We start from the raw sequence: 24,871 nt of genomic DNA, 5'->3' as shown, positions 1-24,871 counted from the left end.
CTACTTTCAAACAACCTGAACTTAGAGGTTAATAATACTAAAGAGCTAGCTTTTAAGAGGATGTTAATTTCATCTAATGGTGTGTTTTTTTCCATTCCATCACATGGTCCACTGATTTATTTATTTGTTTGTTTTAAATACATGGAATGAAGGCAAAGGAAAAAGATCCAAAATAAAATGTTAATGATGTCAGGTTAGCTTATAGTCTTTATTTGGTGCAATACATACATAAATGTACCTCAGAAGCCTTTAAAAGTTTTTAATCAAAAAGATAATAGAAATTTTAAAAACACCGATATAAACTAGCAGAATAACACGAAAAAACACTATATGCACAGTTAAACATCACTGTTTTAATCCGATCATTTAAGAGTTTGAAGCTGAAGCTAAAACTGTAAAGCTAATGGCAACTGTATAATATTTCTTCTCAAATTCAGCTACCTGTCACATTAATTATCTTCCCTGAAGATAGTCTGATTTTGCCTCATTCTGGAAGCTAAGCAGAATCAGGCCTGGTGAATACTTCAATATTCACCTAGGAATACTGAAGATCTCCAGGTAGAGTGAGGAAAGAAACCTGTCAGAAATCAGCTGCTGCCAGCCAGAGATGATAATACTGAGTGACATGGACCAATGAACTGACCTACTATATCTCTTCTGTACCTTTCTACTTTTTTTATTAACACAGAATTAAGCATCTTGCACCCATGATCAGAAACATCATGCAACAATATTCCCCTGGATTTCAACATGGGCCTCTTTCACTTGGATTCTACAAAAACCTATTGAAGAAAAATGTATAGGGGAAGGAAACTAAGCAGCAGGTCTATGATACAGAACTGTGCTTCCCAATTTCAGATCTTCCGTAAAGTTTAGAAGGTCCAGTCTCATAAGCTCTAGCCAGCATGATCAATACTGGAGAAATCAGAAAATGTAGTTTAATAACATCCTGGAACTCACAGGTTGGAATGAGCAATATGAGATATGGAGTTACATCGGAGGCCATCACTGCTTGCTTTGAGAGAAGCAAAGCATTTTATTTAAGCTAATGATTTATTAGGGGCTGTTATACTCCTGCTGTCACATAGTTTTGCTTTCCCTTCAACTGTTTTATATAATTCTTTTTAAAAACACTTGCAAACCACATTGATTAATAATGGAACAATAAAAGTCACACTGATTCATTAATGAGATAAAAATGCTTGAATAAATAAACAACCTAGAAGCCAGTGCTCTACAAACCAGCTAGGAAGCTGAAGACTAAAGATGCTGATGGCATGGAGTAGTTCCCCCAGATTCCCAGTCTGGTTGAAAAAAGTATTGGGAAGGGCTACTAAAATAGTTCTTCCCAATATTTGGCTTTAGGACTACTAAAGCCAAAGCCCACCAGAAATATCACACTATTAGATGTAGGATCCCAGCTGCTTTAGAAATCAAATGCAAAGCATAGTTCAACATTACCCCAATACTGTGAGTATGCCATTCCATATGTGCTCTCTGTTCCCTACAGCATATTGTATATTGATCAATCAATCAATGTATCTTGATTCATAAAACCTCTGTTTTATGAATGTGGGGCACTGTGCTTCTGTATCCATCATTCAAAAAGCCAGGAAATCGAGACTGAAGGATGCCTAACTAAATCTTGCTCATGTTTACAGCAGGAAAAAGAATGTCAAGCTTTACATAGCAAAAGGTAGCCTGAATGTTGACAGCCATCAAGATGGTCTCCCAACCTCAGGTCTTCAGGTTTCCTTGGACTAAAACTCACAGAAGCCTTCAGCACTAACTGTGCTGCCCAAGGTTTCTGGGAGCTGCCTTCCGAGAACACCTGGGAATGCAAGATTGGGAACTACTGGTCTATAGGAAACTTGATTTACTTATTTATTTCATTTGTACCCCACCCATCTGGTCCTATGACCACTCTAGGCAGTTGTGCTCACTACCATTCAGAAAGAATAAGGAAAAGGCAGTGTGGTCCCCAAGTTTGCACAAATGTAAGAATGGGTGATACCTTTTATTGGACCACTGAAAAATTAAACAAATTGCAAGTTTTCATGGAGGAACTCCACTTCTAAGCACAATCCCTTCATGGACAATGCAGAAAAATTGTAAACCAGAGTCCAAAAACTGATGCTACATGTCTGTGAGCAGTGATCTTTATCCTCTCAAGGCTGTGATCTTAAGCATCCTTGCAACATGTGTTCTTTGGAATGTTCACACCATGCTTTTAAATCCATTCACAAAGTGACATCAAGCAAGGGAAAATTCCAGAAGATGGCTCCTTTTTCCATCAGTTAAACACTTCTCACTCAAACGCAAAGCAATAATCAGGTTTCAAATTTTAAATGTTTTTATTGAACTGCTCCTGTTTTTTTAAAATTGCCTTACAGAATGTTGACTCTTACTTATTTTATTTATTTAAAATATTTCTACCCCACATTTCTCCTTAAATGGACCCAAGGCAGCTTACCTTATTAAAAAGACAATATTTAAATACTAAAAATCAGTCAAAAGGGAGATCAAGGAATAGAGTTGCCGCTCCTGGATTCATCCCTAATCCTGGATGCCCAGGTTTCGGTGGCGGCCAGGAGTGCCTTTGCACAATTAAAACTAGTGTGCCAGCTGTGCCCATTTCTTGTGAGGGCTGATCTAGCCATGGTAGCACATGCCCTAGTCACATCTCAACTGGATTACTGTAACACACTCTACATTGGTCTGCTTTTGGAAAGTGTGTGGAAATTCCAGAGGGTCCAAAATGCAGCAGCCAGATTGCTGACTGGGGCTGGTTACAGATATCATGTGACAGCCCCATCCCCATTAGAGCAGCTGAACCCTAAGGCATTTCCTTAATAACTGGTGGTCTGAGAGGGGTTTTTTAAATGGATTGTTGTGGTCTGTTGTTTTACATGTGTTTTAGTATTGATTTTATTATTGTTTTTAATGTAATATTTGTTTAATTATTTTAAATATTTGTATATCTACTGTTTTAACTTTTAAATATTGTCTTTTTAATGATGCAAGCCACCTTGGGTCTTTTTAAGGAGAAAGGCAGGTTGAAACCATTTGAAATAAATAAATTAAAAAAAATAAAAACAGCAAGTAAAAAAGAATTAAACAAGCATTACGTTAAAAATAAAAATCAATAATAAAAACATATATAAGAGCAACAGAGGACAACACCGGTGACAGCAGTGATGGTTTTATTTGTTGTTTTTCTTACACAATAGTTTCCCAGTAAGACTCCTTTTACTATTATTCCACCAGGACTCTCAGTAAAACAAGACATCTCTCTTATCACAAGGCAACATCACAGTAGGAAGGATGGGGAGGAAAGCTTATACCTAACACAAATATGCAGATGAAATGTCAACTTGAGCCTTTAACTTTTGAGATTTCCTTGTCTTTTATATCACAGCACAGTGAAAAAAAAATCTGGTGCATAGTACTGTATTGTACTATGGCAAAACAGCAGCTGTTACCAGTTTGAACTGCCTCAGAAAAAAACCCTGATTAATGCCTTATTCGGGAAAGATTAAATACCTTTTCTCTGATTCCTCTCACCCAACATGACATCAACATTTAGATTACAATTCTTGCCTTTAAAGTTAACCCTGTAGTTCTGAATGAGTACTGTGGTAAATAGATTTGTATTTGCTGACAATCTGAAAGAAATTGCTAGCCTGCCATGTTATAACACAGCTTTTCAAACATCAATACTTACTAAACTTTTTATTATTAATAATGTTAGCTGCAGGGATCTGTGCTGAGAAGGAAATGGTTTAGGGCTAACAAGGAGGAAACTGCAGGTGATGGCACATTTTTTAAACAGCTGGAATGCTTATTTATTCAAAAATGCTCCAAAATGCAATAAATAAGAGATAATCACTTTAACTATGCACTTATGGAAAATGACTCAAGGGAAACCTGAACAAGCAAAGAACATCAAAGATTTATAACCCTAATTCAGATCCAAATGTAATTCAGGAAGCTTAATATATAGAATACATCATCCAAACCAGAGACCTATCCCTGGATTACAAAGCTGATTGATTTGACACTTACACTTAAGTGTTCTCTGATTCAAAGAAATGTTAATGTTTGTAGCAAAGCTGGCCTGTACAAAGTGCAGGCTTCAGGCTCTATCTACTACACCATATGCCTGTCAAAGACCAGATAACTCTATCCAATTTTGCTGCATGAGACTGTCTGAAAAGCTAACAGATGGTCAAATATGAGGGGTCTCGGCAAAAATTTTGTACAGCACATTGTGTGTGCACAGATTTCAGCAGCATCCTAGTCCTTCGCTCTACACATCACCAATGTATATGGCTATACTGTATTTGAAAGAAACCGGTAAAATACAATAAAAGTCACAATAGTTTATCCAGTTACCAGAGATGAGAACAAGATGGAGGTACTGCTTATGGGTGGTTTGTTTTTCTAGTTTGGTGATTGTGTGTGTGTGTGTGTGTCCCAGACCTAAATTACACTCATCTGAAGAAAAGACCCAGCTCATCATGCCTTGGACAGGCCTAATTTCCCATTTGAAAAGGAAGCTGTCCCAATGGTTGTTGGGAAGCTTTGTTTTGAAAGAAGATGTTTTAGTCTATCCAAAAGATGACACCTGCCAGCTGGGCGTTTTCTCCAAGTGATCACAATGTAGGTGTGCAAGACCTGGGTCCTGCAGAAAGGAGAATTATGTTTTGAAAATGCATGTCTCTCTTCCTGGATCTATCATTGTCACTTGAGTTTCGTGTAGCTGCAATTACTTTTTCTGTGCATGTGGACAGAAACATGCCAGAGACAATCTGGCATATTTATAAAAATTTCTGTCTAATTTAGTGCAGTATATTATTTACAGGTTGTCCAGAAACTCCTGTTAGCCCAAAATCAGAGTTGGTGATCAGAAGTGACATCATGTCTAACCAGTGCTTTCTCTGCTACGTTGGCAAAGAAATGGTTTTCTCTTAAATATTTTAGATTCCGCGTTTTTTTAAGGCTGCTATTATTAATCAAAGAGACTAGTATTATTGATTTTTTTTGAGCGGGCAGAATTCTATTACTTATGTCCACTGGTTTTAAGTCCAGCAGTGTAACGCTCAGTAGTGAAACTACAGTACCTCAGTTACAAAACTGAAACATATATCTCTTATCACATACCAATTCACATGACTGTTGTGTGATGAAAAAGTGGCCATTCATTAACTAGCTGCAATTCAACATTGAGATTTATGCCAGTAGGTGTACATAATAGGATTCTGGACATTGTTGTTTTAATTTGTTTACTGTGTGAACTGCTTTTTTTGTTAGGGCGTGACATATAAATTAGTAACAAAAGTAATAAACATTGTTTTATTCAGTGCCATTAATGATTTTGCTGAGAAAACACACTGCACATTTTTGACTTATTAAGAGGGACTACAGTTTGATAGGTTTGTTGTATGTTGTTTTGGTAGTTATTATAAAGGTGTAAAAACATATTAGGGCTACTTCATACATTATAATGAAGCAGTAATTTTCAGGCCATTGAGAAATTAATTAATGAGAGTCTGTTGAGCTTCAGCCTCCTGAACTTGGGTGTGAATGTTTAATACATCCTGTATTGGGGAGATATCTGTCATTTACATAGCAATACCACAAAGCTGAATTGAATCCTGTGTATGGAACAACTTCTGACAAAAAAGTTTGGCAAAGGGAAAAGCAAGAAAAATAAAAATGATGTTTTTGACAATGTTAGTCCTTGTTTCAATTTTGAATTACAGTGGTGCCTCGCTTAACGGGTGCTCCGTTTTACGACGAAATCGCATAACGACGAAGTTTTTGCAATCGCAAAACAATGTTTCCTATGGGGGGATTTCGCTTTGCGATGATCAGTTCCCTGCTTCGGGAACTGATTCTCACAAAAGGACGATTTTCCTACAGCTGATTGGCGGTTTCAAATGGCCGTCGGGTAAAAAAAATGGCCGCCTGCTGTTTTCTGGGATGGATTCCTCGCTGCACGTGCAGCGAAAATGGCTGCGCTATGGAGGATCTTCGCTGGACGGTAAGTTTCAAGCCCATAGGAACGCATTAATCAGGTTTTTATGCGCTTCTATGGGCTTTTAAATTTTGCTTTATGAAGTTTTCGTTCTACAGCGATTTCGCTGGAACGAATTAACATCGTAATGCAAGGCACCACTGTATACTGAGATTTCTAGATAAGAATAAATACATAAAATGAGAGTTGAAAAGGAAACCACCTACGGAAACCATTTCAAATACCAAACAATGAATGAAAATAGCTGCTACACCTACAATATATTTAAACTTACAAGCAAGACACTGACTGAAACCTTGTTGCTTAGCATAATGAAATGGAACTGGAGTAGGCCCACTTGAATAAATAGAATTTATGGAGGAGTAGACTCACCAAATCCCCATTGGTTCAGTGGGCCTACTTGTGTGGCTTACTATGCTGAGCGAAAGGATTTCAGTCATTATTTATTTATTTATTTATTTATTTGATTTATATCCCGCCCATCTGATACATCTATATCACTCTGAGCGGCTAATAAGATTAGGTTCTTATTAGAAGATGATCTGTATATCTTCTGTTTGCATGTTTAAATAAATTTTGCCTATCTTTATGAGCTCCCGTCGCTTTGTCCCAGCTCCTCCCCTAGTCACGCTGGCCACATGACAACGGAAACTGTCTTTGGACAAGCTCTGACTATACGGCTTGAAAAACAGGATGAGCACCGCCCCTTAGTGTTGGACACGACTGCACTAAAAATGTCAAGGGGAACCTTTACCTTTTAGAAGTATTTCACACAACTTTCATTCAGTCACAGGAAATCAATTGTGGATGTCACTTACAGCCTGCATTTAATGTTTTATTTAATTCTTTAGTCATCTTGATTAGAACACGATCTGACTAAATTAAATCACAGTTGCCATGCACAACTAGAAGCATTGCAGCAGCCGTTTCTTACAACGGGATTAGACAGCACATATTAAACCTACGTATATTAATCAGTTTTTACAAAGCAGATTAAAACTTATGAACCTTAACTAGTAGTATTTTTTAATATAACACAATATTATAGGAAGTGGGAATAAATAGGTTGCTTCCATTTCACACAATTTAGAAGCTGGTAAAAGATGAATATGCATGAAGCAACATCTCACATGTAATAATGTAAAACAAATGTAGAACCACTGTTTCTTATTAGAGTGTCTTAATGCATGATGCTGAACCCTGGAAAAACATTTCCATATAGCTGCCAATTCTTTAATGGCCATAGAATATGGCCGAAATACTTTAAAGAAGCTTCCGTTCCAAAATATATCATGATCTTTTCCTGGTATAATGAGGGATTTTCTGGCTGATTATTTATGCCCCATTTAAAATATCACCATGGTGCTCCACTGAATAATATTAATGAAGCATTTACAAAAATGAAAATGCAACTTATTTAGTTTTCTGGTTTTTGACACAATGGAGAGTTTGTCTTGGACTTGAAGTACAGACAAAACATTTCCTCTATCTCTGTACATAGTTGGAAAATGAAAAAGCAAAGTTTGGAAACAACTAGTTACAAGTAAGCCATTAATTGTAGTGAATATTCACCCAGCAATTAAGGTATAACAACAACAACAACAACAACAACAACAACAACAACAACAACAACAATTTTTAATGTCAGTAACCAGGAAGATAAGAATACATTATTTAGATAGAAATCACATAATATCACAGACATTGGTCAAGAGATGACTCCATCAATGCACCCTCTGTCTCCTTTAAGACATTAAAGTTAAAAAAAAGTTCTGAGTTAGCCAGCAGCATTGAAGGATATAGAAACTTTTAAAACATCACACCAGTCACATGCAGACATGGGGACAAATATGAAAATGAATCACGATATTCAGGGAATATTGCTGATTCATCAGATATTCATTGCTTTGTATTATTGAGGTCCAGAGACCCCGGCAAATATGAAGCAACAAATATAACCCTTTTATATTTGTCCATTCGTCTATCAGGTTTCTCTCCCCTCTTCCTATGAATGAGCGGGAAGGGGGACCCAAGCTATCAAAGTGATCCCCCAAGTCCGCTCTCTTTGCAAAGGCAGCAGGGCTGGGGGATCGCTTGGGTCCTCCCCAAAGCATAATCGAAGTGAACCCCCAGGCCCAATCTCTTTGCAAAGGCAATGGGGTTGGGGGATAGCTTGGGTCCCCCTTCCTTCCTCTTCCTATGCCTGCATGTCATAGAAGGGCTGTGGGGTACAGCGTGTTTTCTTTTAAAAGATAGCCACATAGGTTATCTAAATTGATTCGTGGTTTGTTGGGCCAGTAGGGGGCATTTTGTGGTTTGTGGGTTATCAAGTTTGATGGCCCACAAACCAAGATGAAGCACCATTTTGGTGCTTCATCCCCATCTCTAGTCACATGACATAAAATGAAATTAGGAGACACATATAACCATCAGTATGCCACCCCAACTCTTCTAGAAAGTAAGTTAAACAAGAAATCTCTAACAAGAGCAGGGGCACTCAAAGATCTTATGTTGTCAGAAGACTTTGGCAAGCTATTGTGGCAGTGCAGTATTTGTACACTTTACTAGTAATGTAAGAAAACTTATCAGAGAGCAGCAAAATAATGTAAAGTTCATCGGATCTCCCAGGAAATTTTTGAAAAATAGGGGAGAGAAGATCCTTGCTGAGATCTCAATACAAATGACAGTATAAGAGGACATTGCCTAATGTTTCTACTTCCCCAGGATCGCAAGGACATAGGGTATAGTTTCAACTGCAACTTGAAAGACTTATTAGGGTCTCTATAAGTCAGTGCCGTCTTGACAACATACAACAGTAGCAATAGCTTTTAGTATTATTTATTTTCCAATAAGAGAGCTAAAAGAGTTAATGTTTTAGTAAGTATTGATACACAGAGAAGATTCGTATTTTTTAAAAAACTGCAACTAAAATGTTCACTAATTACTTTATGAGGCATGGAATGGAGTGGAAAGGAATTTTATTGGCACCAGTAGTCTTAATTAAAGTTGCCTTTTTGCATGTCTGGAAACATCTTGGGAGAAGAAATGCATCTTGATAATTCACACATTAGTGAGACTTAATGGGTCATTTTAGAGAAACAATGCATAAAATGATTACTTTCAACTAAGAATAGCTGAACATGCACAGAATAGAAAAACATACACAAAAGTAGTTAAGTGAATTATTTAAAATATGTAAATGAATGAGCAAATTAGGAAAATGTGTAAAAATATACATGAATTTCCTTTGTTTAAAAAGCACAATGTTTCACAATTAGTACAGAACACAAATAGGAAAAAAATGCAGCAAGGAGTCAAAGAAATGGGGGGGGGAGCTACAGAGAAATCTTCACATCTTTGGCATGGAACAAGAACTTCATGTAATTATACAAATCTGACATTACGAGTGGGAACATATGGAAACCAGTTTCAGAAAACTTCAGTCTCCAACAACACTCTGTTATGGATCTCAGAGTGCTATTGGAGAAATAAAGAAATTGGAGAGAGAGAGAGAGAGAGAGATGGCTACATGGAAAATCCAGTGCATCACTATAAGTCTAAGACAAGATCAAGGCTTTTTAGTATACTTCATATATTAATTCAAATCTTTTAAAAAAACAACTCCTGTTTATGAATGTGGGATATTGTGCTTCCTGCATCCATGATTCAAAATTCCAGTAAATAGCCCAATATTGCTGCACAATATAATGCCCATGTTGTTAGTAGGAAAAAGGATGCAACATTGCTTTTACTTTGGAATGGTCTTAGGGTAAGCCTTTTTCACACAAGTCACTGTATTACTCTTTTGAAAGGCCTTTTTTGAGGATCAGTGTTTCAACGTCTGCAGCCTGGCCTCTTTTCACATAAAAAATTGGGTAGGGCCAATCATTCTCTTTCAAGTTAAGCAAAATTAGTCTTTTCAATTTATTTGATTTTTTTAAAAAATCTGGGGATGTTTAAAGTCTCTTGTTTCTGCAAGAGAGGGTAAAGCAGCTGTAGATTTAAAAAACATAACTCAAAGCCCATTTACTCAAACTTCCCCAAACTTAGTACAGGAGACTGTCAACTGTGCCACATTTAGTGTGATCCAAAGTCCCATGTGAAAGTTAATTTTTGTTTGGGTTGCCTTTAATTTTTTAAATGCCTTCCAGAATGTTGATTTTTTTTTTTACTAATAACATAATTACATACTTTTGCAGTGATGATAATCTGGGTTTGTTTGTTTGTTGTATTTGTTAAAAAATTATAACAGACTTGTGTCTCTTGACATACTATGACCTGTGATCCAGAAACAACTACTAGCATTTATAAGACAGACAAATCTACCTACAGCTCATCACCCCAGCTATGATTTGCAGTTTTAGGTAATTAATATCTTGATTGTTCTAGTCCTTTGTAAACAATGCTTTAGTACTTTATCTATTGTCTGTACTCTTAACAAATTATGATCTATCCCACCATGGGCAAGTGTATAAATACAGAGGACATAGCAGGAATATTCCATTTGTCTGAAGAAATGGATTTTGACCCACAAAAACTCATGCCAAAACAAATGTATTAGTCTTTAAGATGCTATAATATTTTGTTCTTATTTTTAATCCCCGTCACATAACACATTTTCCCCTTTAATTTTGCCTTCATCTAATACATTTGCAAGCTGTTTGAAAAACTACCATATGATGTTTGATTTCATTGTGAGACAGAAGGTAACAATGCAGTGGATTGATGTGCAAAATTCCCAAGTTCTTCATTCCATGACAAGTATTGTATAGCTCATCAGATATCTTCAGCAGGAAGATGTATGACAAATCAGTATACAGTGGTGCCTCGCAAGATGAATTTAATTCATTCCATGGTTAATGTTGTCTTGCGAATAATTTGTCTTGCTAAAGGCATTTTCCCATAGGAATACATTGAAATCTAATTAATGCATTCCTGTGGGCAAAAAAAGTCAGAACAAAGTCAAATTGGGTTTACAAAGGGTTTATTAAGTGCTCTTTAAAGCCATACATATTGTGCAGATGATTTCAAAAATTTCAATCAAAAAACTTTAACTTTTTAAACATCATAGAAAAACATTTAAAAATCAGCAAACATGAGGCAGGAACAAAAAAAATGGAAAACAGTCATCTTGCAAAGCACGGCCATAGGAACATTCATCTTGCGAGTCATCAACCCCATTGCCAAAACCATTTGTCTTGTGAGTTTTTTTGTCCTGCGAGGCATTTGTCTTGCGAGGCAGCATTGTATAGAGAACTTATCACACTAACACAGAGAAACCAAAATCTAGGTAGATGAAGGAATGCTTTCCCCCACATAATCTTCCTGGACTTTGGGTTCTGCTGGGCAACGTCTTCTGAACATGGCATCATCAAAAACAGTTAATACAAAGAACTCATCAGAAGATATTGGCAGCAGCACACTGCTTGTGGAATGGTCTCCCTTCTGAGGCCTGGTTGGCTCCTACAGTATATTTATCAGCATGAGATGAAGACCCTTTTTAAATTCAAGAGCCCACATGGTTCTTTCTTGTATTACTTCATGTTGCTTTTATGAAAAAGTGTAGCAGTCACTGTTTCATTGCTGTGACACATCGCAGCATCACAGTTCTGACTGGAATGGTGAAACTGGTGGTGGAGAACTCATCTTGCACAAGGGTATTCACTGAATGGATTAAGAGAATGGCTGACTTGGATTCTATTGTCATTTTGAGGGGCTGCCAAAATGTCCTGGTGTCAGAATGCTATGAGAAGCCTGTTCTTCTCTAATACTGAATTTAGAGGAACTACTTTTTCTGAAAGGAAAAACTGGAACAACTTATTTCTTCTAAACCTATAGGTTATTGTATGGCACAAATTGATTGTACAAGTAATACAATTTGCTATATACAATAGCCCTTCATAATATAGCCTAACGAAAGAAGGGAGCAAAATAATACCCATAGAGCTTTCACTCTAGGATCCTGGAAATGACATTGGGTTGTGATGTGGAGCCATGGCCCAATTTCTAATGCTCCTGTGCTGAAGTCAGCAAAATAAATGTTCCTACAGTGCAGAAAGCTGAGCTGCTAACTTGTCAAAACCTAAATCAGAGATAATCTTTGTGATGCTTCTATTCCTTTTGAAGAAGATTCCCTTTGGTGGCTTGCCAAGTAGTTGCTATGCTGTGTGTTGTCGTCTTTCTGTCTCACTACAGACACTGGGAACTACCAGAAGTTTGTATAAAAATACAACGTCCAGTTTCCCTGTCTTTCCTCACATTTGTTTTTCAAAATGACCTCTTATTCCTAGCATGACAAATGCAGTATATTGACCCTCTACCAATTTCTTTCATCATCTTCTCTCTTTTTTTAAGTATCACAAGAGATCCCTAATAAACAGCAATGTTTCTCTCTCTCTTAATTCAGTATTTTAAGAATTGCAATTTTGCATCCAAGTCACCATTATCATATAATTACTACCAGTTGATATTTGATCTCCTGATACTCTTCCCCTGCCTCTGACATTTTCAGGCATCTTCCTTTTGACTCTGGAGATTATACATTCCCATCATGGCTTGTAACCTACGATAGACTTTTCCTCCAGAAATCTGTCCAATCCTCTTTTAAAGGCATCTAGGCCAGATGCCATCACCACATCCTGTGGCAAGGAGTTCCATATACTAACATGCTGGGTAAAGAAATATTTTTTTTCTGTTATCACTCTCCCAAAACTCCACTGGAGTGGATGCCCCCTGGTTCTGGTATTGCATGAGAGGGAAAAGAGTTTCCTTCTATCTATTTTATCTATCTCCTGCATAATTTTATATGTCTCAATCATGTTCCCCCTCAGGCACGTTTTCTCTAGACTAAAGAGCCGCAAATACTGTAGCCTTTCCTCATAAGGGAGAAATCATTTCAGCCGCTCTCTTCTGCACCTTTTCCAGTTCCACTATGTCTTTTTTGAGGTGCATAGACCAGAACGGTACACAATACTCCAGGTATGGCCTCACCAGCATTTTGTACAACGGCATCATAATGTTGGCTGTTTTATTTTCATTCTTCATGATTATTCATTCCAGGATGCCCATCTGCTGTGGCCTTTGTCCCTTCCTTCAATTACTTTATCAGAATCAACCTTCCTTTGGTTCAACCCCAGCTGAAATAGAATCCAAGTATGCAGAACCATATTTTTGTTTATATCTCTCCACATTAGGCTTTCTTTTCCCACCAGTGGTTATTTCCTGCACAGTCAAAATAAATTTTTTAGGCTTTCCTCAGAGAGAGCCTGTTTTTCTAAGGATATTCCTGTGTAAAGTACCCAAAGTGCATATAAGTGGTTAGATTACTAGACAGAGGATAAATCAGGAAGATGATGTGATAAAAATAATAATTAATCCAGTGGAACACCCATACAATTGCAAATGAACCTGCAACGTTTTATCAAGGACAGTTACTTTACTTGTAAAGTAAATCCCCGGAACATATGTCATTTTACCCCAAAGGGTTTTCTATCAAACTGGTATTGCAAGAATCATGACATTTATTTTAAATGAACCAGTATGAATTGACACTGAAGCTCATATTCTGAGTACATTTAACAGTTGAAGACTTCAGTCAAGAGCATTAGAGATTGAGTGGTGTATGACTTCTAATTCAGAAGTATAGAGCAGATAGAAAGTGAGATAGTTTCCAAATATTCTGACTAAAGTCCCTGGTAAAAAATTATTAGAGTAAGTATGCAACATTGTCACATAGACATAAAGAGAACTATTGCAATAATCAATGCAATGAAATAGAGGGGAGCAAATAAAGGAGGGACGCAAGAAATCTCTTACAGTAGATCCAAGAAATCAAAGGGAAATTTAAATTTCTAGATTGTTGTTGTTGCTTTTAGTGATTTAGTCGTGTCTGACTCTTTGTGACCCCATGGACCAGAGCATGCCAGGCCCTCCTGTCTTCCACTGCCTCCCGGAGTTGGGTAAAATTCATGTTGGTAGCTTCGATGACACTGTCCAACCATCTCATCCTCTGTCGTCCCTTCTCCTCCTGCCTTCACACTTTCCCAACATCAGGGTCTTTCTAGATTAGGAATATTGAAAGACCAACAAGAAAGTGCACTATCTGACCAATGTAAAATAAAAAGAAGATGGAAACAGTATATTGAAGACCTATACAGAAGAGATAAAGAGATGGCAGATTTCTTGGAAGAGGAATCCTATGATGAAGAACCTGCAGTTCTAGAAAGTGAAGTGAAAACTGATCTAAAAGCACTGTGAAGAAATAACCCACCAGGGACAGATGGAATACCAGTAGAACTATTTTAAGTCACAGAGACTGTACCTCTCAAAATCCTAACAAGATTATGCCAAAAAATATGGAAAATAAAACAAAGACACACAGGTTGGAAATGTTCTATTTACATTCTGATCCCTAAAAAGGGAGATGCAAAGGAGTATTATAATTATAGGACCATTGCTCTAATTTCCCATGCAAGCAAAGTGAGGCTCAAGGTGTTGCCACAAAAGCTTTTACCTTATATAGAGTAAGAAATACCTGATGGTCAAGCTGGATTCCAAAATGGAAAAGTTAGTTGAGATTATATTGCAAATATCCACTGGAGCACACCAAACAGTTTCAGAAGATGATCTGTCTATGCTTTATAGACTAGAGCAAAGCCTTTGACTGCATGGATCATGGGTTGTTCTGAAAGAAATGGATGTGCACCACAGCACTTGATTGTTATGATGCACAACCTGTACTGTGGATAAGAAGCTACCATTAGGGCAGAAAATGGACAGACAGACTGATTTCCTATAGGCAAAGGTTTCAGAGAAAGGTGCAACTTATCCCCTTACCTGTTCAATCTGTATACAAACATATCATACAGAAAGCTGGACTAGATTCAGATGAAGGAGGAGTTAAAATTGGTGACAGAAACATCAAAATGTAAGATATGCAGATGACGCCATTTTATTGACAGAAAGCAGCAAGGACTTGAAATGACTTTTCGTAAAAATCAAATAAGAAAGTGCTTAAGCAGGACTGAAATTACCAAAAGATCAACAAGTGTATGGATGTGTCACTGGAGAGCAAGACCATCCACACTGTTTCCAATCACTATGTATATGTGTGAAAGTTGAATATTGAAGAAAACTAAGAGGAATTTTTTTGGATCCATTTGAAATATGGTGCTGGAAGAGAGCCTTGCAGATACAGTGGACTGCCAGAAAGATGAAAAGTGGATCCTAGAGCAAATCAAGTGGGATCTGTCTCTGGAGCCAAAAATGATGAAACCAGGGCTGTTGTACTTTGGGCACATCATGAGAAGGCAATAATTATTGGGAAAGGCAATAATTATTGGAAAGTTAATGGCAGCAGGAAAATAAGAATACCAAGTTTGAGATAGGTTGACTCTCTAAAGGAAGGGACAGGCTTGAGTTTACAAGAACTGAGCAGGGCTGTTGAGAACAGGACATCACAGATTGCTCATTTATACAGTCACTATATGGCAGAGTTGACTTGACAGCCTGTGACAACATCACATTTCACAAGCGGATTCTGAATCATGAAATAATACTTCCCCTCTTCTCCCATTCCCCACAGCAGCATCCTGCTCCAGAAAGCTTCCTGCTTTGGGCACAGACTGAGAGGTTTCCAGGAAGCCTTGGGCTGGTAAATGCTTATCCGTTGATGGTTGATACCATTGGATAGAACCCTAAGGCACCATCTATCCTAAATATTCTGTTCCTGTTTGCAGACTTACCGCAGTGCTCCTGTCTTTGAACAAACAGTTTTTATATGAGTTGTATGAAACACAGGAAGCTTTTAAAACATTTCTTTTTAAATATTACAGGTATATCATGTGAAGAGTTTTGTTTTGTCATTTGCTTTGGTTTGGGTCAAGAGTCTGAGGTATTTTCTTACTCAAAAAGCAACTTCTTTTGAATCTGTAAAAATGCCAGGTCAATATACCTCTTGCTAGCTTGGTATAGATAGTTAGGGATCAATTCTTGTATTAGGAAGATTTTTCCCTCCAATAAATCAATGTAGGAAAGCATCAGTGTTATTTACCAAAATATAAGGATGTCACTATATTCACCTTTCACAACCTACAAGCTTCCTGAGCTCTAGTAAAGATGAATTTCAATTATGTACTCATGACACTCAGTATATTTTATTGAAGGAAACACTAGAACTGTTTTCCAGGGGCTTTGCTCACAACGGAATCATTAGAGACTAAAATGAATAATGTATTTTTTAGATCCTCTAACTACAGACTGATACACACCACAATTGCTCCAAGAAACCGTTATAGTTAATTGTGTCAATTCTCAAACTATTCTTTTTCCCGAATCCTTTTTTCAGTATCTCTTACTAATCAGCAGCTCTCACCAATAAGTTCTCCACTAGAGGATCATAAATCAAGATTCATTATCTCTCATGTAGAATCATTGTGAACACAGCTGTAAATATCTTACATCTTTCACTTCTTCAGGAATCAATGAAAAAGAATACAGTGGTTTGGTCTATGAACCTCCCCAAAATAACATCTTGCAAATTCTGTCAAATTAAAATGGGTTTGACTGTTGTTAACTGTTATGAGTGGGAAGTTTTCTTCCAGCAGCTCAAAAATGGCAGTGGTGCCTCAACGTACGAACACCCCTACATACAAACATTTTGACTTATGAACAGCTCCATTCACAAAATTTTGCTTCGACTTGCAAGCGGAGCTTTGACTTACGAACAAAACCTGCGGGGAAAGTGGGAAATGGACTTTGGACTGTCTGGTACTGCCTGATACCGTAATTTTAAAATGTAAAAATTGGTTTAAAACATGCTTGGTTTGGTTTAAAGCTGCTTGGTTTTAAAGAAGTTTTGTTTAAAAGGTGTTCGTTCCCTCCCTCCCTCTTTTCCTGCCCTTTTTTAAACCTAAGTCATCTTAGGTTTTTTAAAAAAATTCTCTCCCTAGTGGTAGAGGATGGATTAACCGGTTTTTCATTAGTTCCTGTGGGAACTAATGCTTCGACTTACAAACGGCGCCTCTACATACAAACAAAAAACAGCCGGAACGGATTAATCGGTTTTCATCGCATTCCTATGGGAAATGCTGATTCGACTTATTAACTTTTCACTGACAAAACTCTGTCCGTGGGAGGAGACCTCTAGCATAGTCTCACCTCCCTCTACCTGCAGTCATTAGATCTGGAGGTTTAGATTGCTCTATTAACTGAACCATTGCACATTTTCAGGTCATGCCTTTTTAACACACTACCCTAATGTTTCAGAAGTTTTATATGCCTTAATCTAAGAATCAAGCTGGTTAGCAACATAAATGAAATAAAATTAGTAGACAAGGTAAAAACTGCAGCACCACCTTAGAATGGCAGAGCTAGAAGGGATCTTATGCATCATCAAGTCCAGCTGCTCTCAAGGAAGTACAACTCCCAACCTCCGGCTCTGCAGCCAGATACCTAAACCACTCAGCTATCCATAGTTTGACCACAATGTTATATCATTTGTTTCTGCATATATTCTCTTCAGAATTCAGGCTTTATCTTGATCTTGTATGAGTGCATATCATGGCAATGAAAATTAGGTTTGGGCACATGTTGCACATGCAAAATTTAAGCTGGCCTTCTGGAAACATACCTGATGCATTTCACGGCACTGCACAATTCTTTTATTTGAATATGTTTGCTTTCAGCTGTTACATTACCGGAAAGCAGCCTACTTGCAAACCAGCCACGTTAACAAAAAATGGAACATTTATTTGCCCACACATTCCACTCAAAAGCTTTAAAAAAACTACATACCTTTGAATCAACCTATTTAATAGCAATGCAGATCCTGTGCAATATAATTGTAAATCCACCTAACAGAAAAAGGAGACACAATGCAGAAAATATTTAAAAAGGGTGAGGGAAGTAGGGAAAGAGGTAGGTAGGTAAGGAAAGGAAAGATAATAAAAGAGTTTCTCCTGAAATGTTTTGTGAACTGTTTTCAGTGAAGGCATTTGTTACCTGTCTAGCATGTTTTCTCTTTGTAACTTTTAGCCTGGGCCCAAAGAGATTTGTAAGTGTGCTCTTTGGCAATCAGGGGATACAAGCTGTGCTGGAAAGTGGATGTCCAAATGTTTCTGTTTTCCATCACATTTGAAAGGAGAACTCATACTTCACCACCACAGGGCACAGAATCCATGTATCACACCACTAAGGGCAGGGACATTTTTTAAAATGTGGTGACATACAGTGACAGTAGAAGCACCAGTACATTCAAATATCTACTTCTTGTCAGATGTAATTTCTGTCATATGTAAAACATAAACAGGTACCTCAGAAAGTCTTCAGGAAGAAACATAGGCTCTGATTCTACAGACATTCATCTGCAAGTGGCTACCCTCAGCAGTACTTATGTAAGAGCACATCTGTGCTGTTAATTGTTCAAGTCATAATTTTAACATAGAGCCCCCACAGATGTTGAAAACTTCATCTATAATTAACTGCACAGTCAACCAATGTTCTTTAAAATATTCACTGTCTTTTCTAATACAATAACAAGAATATTAAAACGAGAGACTATATTACATTTCTCTTTACATTTATCCAAAATAATAACCCATATTTGAAATTACTGAAGTGTCACACACATTAAACGGTATCTACTCTCAAGACTCAAGGTTCTTTGTGAAATAATGATTTTGGCTTACAGGAGTTGATTTTAGTTTTGTAGGGGTTTTACTTTTCAAAGTTTCATCTGAATTCATGAGACACAAACCCAGCATTCCACAGACTCCAAATTAAATATATCAAGTCCTTTAGACACGACACAAGCAGAAAGCCCATGTACTATATGCATTGTATAAAAATATTTGTACAAGGAGAACAATTTCACATGATTTATGAACTGAACCAAGGCAATTTCCGCAAATGAATACAAATGCAAAGGGGGAAAACTAAGTGTTCCAGCCAGACTAATGTTCAGAAGCATTCTGTGCAATTTCATGTCCAGTTCCATCTCAAGCACAAACAAAACTCATGCACCAATTAATGACTAAGTATATTTGTTTTGCCCTAGAAATATGTTACTAAGCAGCCAGTCCAAAGATCTGGCAATTCCTGAATCCTCATTCAGGGAAAGAAGTGGAGGAACACAAAATTACTTGCAATTGTGGAAAAATGTGTTTTCTTTTTATTGATTCATTTTATTTATATTCTGTTATAACAGAAAGGAAAACAAATATGGCATAAGTTGATAAAAATAATAACATTTCCCCAAACACATGTTGCTAAATGCTCCCGTAAACATTCCAGAGAGATTCTTCAAGAATTTGGCACTTTTAGTTAGAAATCTAACCTGAATCCATTATTTATTAATTTAACAAATAATATTTAACAAATACTGTGTACCTCTGTGGTACGTAGAGGCTTTATTCGGGTATTATAAAACTGTAGGTGTGGCGAAGGAGCTTCTCCCTCTACTCCCAACCATCTGTGGCTGAACTGGGAACAGGGCTTGCTGGCATGTTCTTGGTACCACTTGCACTGTTAATGGATAGGTAGCATTTTGGCTTTTTTGTTCTTATACAGTTAATGAAAAGTTTCACATTGACTAGAACTAGAACAATGTAGCTAGCAAGCAGATGCAACTGGAAACCTGGGAGTGTTTTGTTTTATTGTTTTAAGAAGTGGGCGGAATAGTTAATACCCTAGAAGACGGGGGGGGGGGAATCAAATTGACCTTGATAGGATTGAGCACTGGGCCGAAAAGAACAGAATAAAATTCAACAGGGATAAGTGCAAAGTTCTGCACCTTGGAAAAAGAAATCAATTGCAAAGTTACAAGATGGGGGATATCTGGCTCAGCAAAACAACAAGCGAGAAGGGTCTTGGAATTGTCATAGATCACAAGCTAAATATGAGCCAACAGTGTGATGTGGCTACAAAAAAGGCAAATGCTATTTTAGGCTGCATTAATAGAAGTATAGTTTCCAAATCCCGCGAGGTGCTAGTCCCCCCTCTATTCAGCACTGGTTAGGCCTCATCTTGAGTATTGTGTCCAGTTCTGGACACCACACTTCAAGAAGGATGCTAACAAATTGGAACAAGTTCAGAGGAGGGTGACAAGGATGATCAGGGGGCTAGAAACCAAGTCTTATGTGGTAAGTATGAAAGAATTGGGCCTGTTTAGCCTTGAGAAAAGAAAACTGAGGGGTGAGGGGTGCTCCAACACTGAAAGCATTCAAGAAAATCTTAGATAATCAGCTGGCAGATATGATTTGATTGTACTCCTGCATTGAGCAGGGGGTTGGACTTGATGGCCTTGTAGGTCCCTTCCACCTTCACTTTTCTATTATTGTGTAGCTGACAATTGCTCCCCTCCACTCTACCTATAAAGATCAATAATGGAGGTTCCTAAAAATAAAGTATCTTGGTTTCTTCTACTACTGCTCCTACTTGCATTCTCCATTGTCTTTACTAATGTTGCCCAAGTCCTAATAATGAACCAGAAGTAACCAATGCCAGGTCATTACTGCTGGTGGATTAGTCTTTGCAGGCAGAGGAAGCATCTTATTCATAGTTGTTTCCCAGACATGGGGCATCCAAGCCTTTATGCCCCAGCACAAAAGGACATAGTTCACATAGGAACATTGTTTTCTGGCACAGAAGGTCTGGTGCAAAAAACCCACAGATAAGGCACAGTAAAGTCATATCAGTCTCTCTCTCCTTACCCCCTCCCCACCTTCTCTTTAGATGGTACCTAGAAGCTATGCAGAAGCAAAAAAAAACCTGTCATCACAAAAAGAGAATTTCAGAATACAATTTTCCTCCCATACTGAATAGAGAAATCTTGTTAAAATGAAGAGTGAGAAACCAAGAACTTGCTGTGTTTTTCCGTGTATAAAATGACATTTTAACTTAAATAATTAGACAAAAAACTGAGGGTCGTTTTATACACGGAAGGCAGCCGCTTTCCCTGCCTTTTGCAAAGCCACAGGGTAAAGCAGCCATGAAAGGGTGGCAGGATCTCACCCCTTTGATCCTGAAGCAGCCATGAAAGGGCTTCAGGACCAAAGGGGTGTGATTGTGCAAATTTTCAAATTTTGGGATTAGAAAACTGGGGGTATCATCTTATACATTGGATCATCTTATAAACAGAAAAATATAGTATGGCCCATTTGCTGGTTGTCTCTACATGTTTACTTTATCATATTTATTGGTCCTATTCTGATGTCTATATGTTCAGCAGAATATCTGTAGAAAGGTGGTAAGTTCATATACCTGAAAGTACATAGGCCAGAACCCAGTGTTACACTGGCATACATCTGCTTCTTCTTTCTCTTGTCCATCCATGCCCTTTTGTGTGTTCTTGAAATCTGCTCTGGAAGATTTTCCCAACCTCCAGAAAAGTTTCAAGAAAGATCTTGTTATGGACTGCTGGGTGTGCTTTGCTCTCCATTTTGTGTATTCTATCGAGATACATATCAGGACAGGGCACATTATTCATTTATTTATTTATTTACATTTATTTATTTATTTGGTTTTTATACACCTAGATGAATCTACTGTGGGCAGTTTACAGTCCAAAAACCAATAAAATAAAAAACTATCAATTAACAAAAACTAAAACAAGCAAACATAATCCAAGATGAAAAAAACCAGGGGAAGAAATTAAGTAATGTCAGGAGGGAAGGCCTGCCTGAAGAACCAGGTCTTCAGTTAATTCATAAAAACTCCCAGCGAGGGAGCCGGGTGGATCTCAAGGGGGAGGATGTTCCAATGTTCACATTGCAGGTAAAGCGAGCCATTCTGTCCTGCCAAATGTAAATATGTAGAAATGAATGAGTAAATAAGGTTATTGTAGAAAGGCCCCTCTGACAACCAATGGAAAGGAATTAATAATTCCATAAATTAAAATAAAATAAGAAGGTTTTATTCATTTTAAAACAGTGACATTGGACAGATCTTGTGTTTCTGAAGAATTATATACAGTGGACCCTCTACTTAAGGAATTAATCCGTATTGGAACGGTGGCTGTAAGTCGAAAAGTCTGTAGGTCGAATCTCCATTGACCTACAATGCATTGAAAACCGATTAATCCCACAACTGGCAGATTTTATTCTATTTTTGTTCCATTTTGGTTTTTTTCTGGTCTGTAGGTCGATTCTCCGGCTGCAAGTCGAATCTAAATTTTGCAGCCAGAGAAGTCTGTAACTCGAAAAGTCTGTAAGTCGAGCCGTCTGTAAGTCGAGGGTCCACTCTGTGTGTGTGTGTGTGTGTGTGTGTGTGTGTGTGTGTGTGTGTCTCTGTGTGTCTGTGTGTGTGTCTGTGTGTGTATCCTTTTTGAGCTGCTTTGTTAGTTTTCTCAAGTGTTTAGGCAAGGTAACAAAATTACATGGCCAATAAACCACCACAGCTGGGTGGAAGAAAGGAGAAAATCATTATGATGCAATTATATTTACCACCCAGCAGGCCAGCAGGCCAAGCAGGCAAGGTGGCTGCCTTTGGATATATAACTTTACAGAATCAAACTGAATCTCTGTGTCTTATGTTATCTGAGTAGAATCCATGGCTTATTGAAATGTATTACAACAATTTTGTGCCTACGTTGCCACAAGTGTATAATTATCAGACTTGAATGAGAAGACAGAGCCTAAATCCTTTTAGAAGCTCTTTCTGCCAAAGTACAAATCTCTGCTGATCAGCCTTCTGACAGAAGAGGAGCAATACTTCAAAATTAATGATGGTGGCCTAGCCCCAGTGCCCCTGTGGCCACTGGAGTTCAGTGTTGCTGCTGCAGTTTCAACAAGTTCATGGTATTTACCATATAGTGCCAACAACAACCACATAATACAATCTTTGCTTTTAGTCATGTTTAATTATTACTTTGGACTTTTGTGGTGTGCCCTTTCTCTCCTTCACTCACAATGTTGATCTTCTTCCTAATTAAGTCTAAACTTCTCATAGTACATGATTAAATTATTCAGTGTCATGTGCCCAAAGCAATAATGCTACTGAAAACAAAGGGAAGAAGTGGCATTATTTAAAAAATAAATTGTTTGGTTCTTCACATCTTAATCAAATTAGTATGAGGATCAGTTTAGCCACCAGGTCAATTATGCGGATAACAGAAACGTGCATTGTATAAATATGTTTATATGTTCCTTGGAAAAATGCTTAAGGAAGCTGACAGAAGGAAAGGCAAGAGGATTCTGATTTTTTTTAAAAAAAATACTGATTATTATCTTTGTTAATAAGTGCTTTTACCAGAAAAGCCCACCTAATTACTGTTGGATGATCACCAGCGGGGAACATTGGTTAGACACAGATGTATTCATGCTTAACATAGTCCAATAGAAGTAAACAGAAGTTAAGTAATTCATAACAAATCCTTGACTAATGTATAATCTCTTGATTTTAATGGCCAGTATTGTATTGAGCATCCACAGAAAATGCCACCAGGATTGCATTGCTTCTGCAAACAGTTGCCCCATGCAGTTTCCCAAGGGCACATTTTCTTCATAGAAATCACTGCTTGTGCTGTGGGAACACCTGTGCAAACAGCATAATCTCACATTACTATACTGACAGGAATTTCTGCTCAGAAGAAGATCCAGACTGAATTTGAATAAGTTTGGATACAACCAATATTGACAATGTCATTATTCACAATGTCTTTGTAAACAAGTCCCTTCAAATGCCTATAAACTAGAGATGGCTGCAGGCTGCTGGTTCATGTCCTTCAGACAAACAGGCGTTTGGTGCTTCCCAGCCCCACCTCCTCCAGTGGGTGGTTACTCAGAAGCAGCATCTTGGCTTCCCTGCTTCACCTCCTCCATGCACTGCCTTTGAGTGGGCGCCTGCCAGAGAAGGCAGGATTAGGAAGCGCCAAACACTTGTTTGGCTGGTAAACAAACCAGCACATTTCTACCATAAACACAATCCAGGTAAATAGATCTTTTAAGAATCCTAGGAATGAAAAAATGAGCTCTGCCACATAGTAGTGATAGATAAACAGTCTATCACTCCCACAGCCCAATTCAGCATGCATCTGATAACAGAAACCATCTACAGAACCTCCTGTTCACCCTCTCTAGGAATCATGTTCCATAAATGGGACACACACATAACCATCAGGATGCACTTTGTTTTCCTAATAACAACATTTCCATCTCCATTCTCACACATTTTCTTCCCTTTGAGGAAAACTGATGAGCCACATGTCACGGTAGTCTTATACAGTACAGAAAACCCACACATCCCCCATTTTTATAAAGGCCAGCTTTAAGTAAGAACTAGTTTATTATTATTATTATTATTATTATTATTATTATTATTATTATTATTATTTATTTAATTTATATCCCGCCTATCTAGTCGTGGTGGACTACTCTAGGCGGCCAACAACAGAGATAAAATACAATAACATAAAACAGCATAATTACAACAACAATTAAAAATAGGGAAACAATAAAGGAGAGAAGAAAATCAAAAGTAATCTGGAGAGAAGGCCTGCCGAAACATCCAAGTCTTTAATAGGTTCTTAAAGGTGCCCAGCGAGGGAGCTCCGCGAATGCCAGGAGGTAAGTTATTCCAAAGGCGAGGAGCCACCGCCGAGAAGGCCCTATTTCTTGTTTTCTCTTTTCGGGCCTCCCTCGGCGTTAAGCTCCTCAGCCTCACCTCCTGGCTCGCCCGTGTGACCCGGGTAGAACTTGGGTTTACCTACATATGGTATATTAATATTAATCTACTGTGAACAGCAAAGAAAATTCTGCATGGGGAAATTTTGACTGCTATGAATTTCCTTGATGGTGCTTAGGCAAATCTTGTGTCTCAGGTAGAAAAACCCTTGTA

The 24,871-nt window shown here is 37.8% G+C and overlaps 1 protein-coding gene across 5 annotated transcripts in view; it reads right to left on the bottom strand.

The window, feature by feature from the left end:
* Nucleotides 1-24,871, bottom strand: part of IL1RAPL1 (interleukin 1 receptor accessory protein like 1) — a 944,419-nt gene that overhangs the window by 594,433 nt on the left and 325,115 nt on the right. Inside the window, exon 1 of one of the 5 annotated variants that reach the window (XM_078390460.1) lies at nucleotides 17,834-17,887. The exons of the other annotated variants lie outside the window; for them this stretch is intronic. The gene's annotated coding sequence lies outside the window, so the exon portion shown is untranslated. Of the gene's footprint in view, nucleotides 1-17,833; nucleotides 17,888-24,871 lie in introns of those variants that run through there. 5 annotated transcript variants of the gene reach the window in all.

This window comes from Pogona vitticeps, chromosome 3, assembly GCF_051106095.1.
Source record: "Pogona vitticeps strain Pit_001003342236 chromosome 3, PviZW2.1, whole genome shotgun sequence".
NCBI classification, from domain to species: Eukaryota; Metazoa; Chordata; class Lepidosauria; order Squamata; family Agamidae; genus Pogona; species Pogona vitticeps.
Note: the sequence above shows the minus strand (reverse complement) of the source record. Positions and strands in the feature narration are given on the sequence as shown.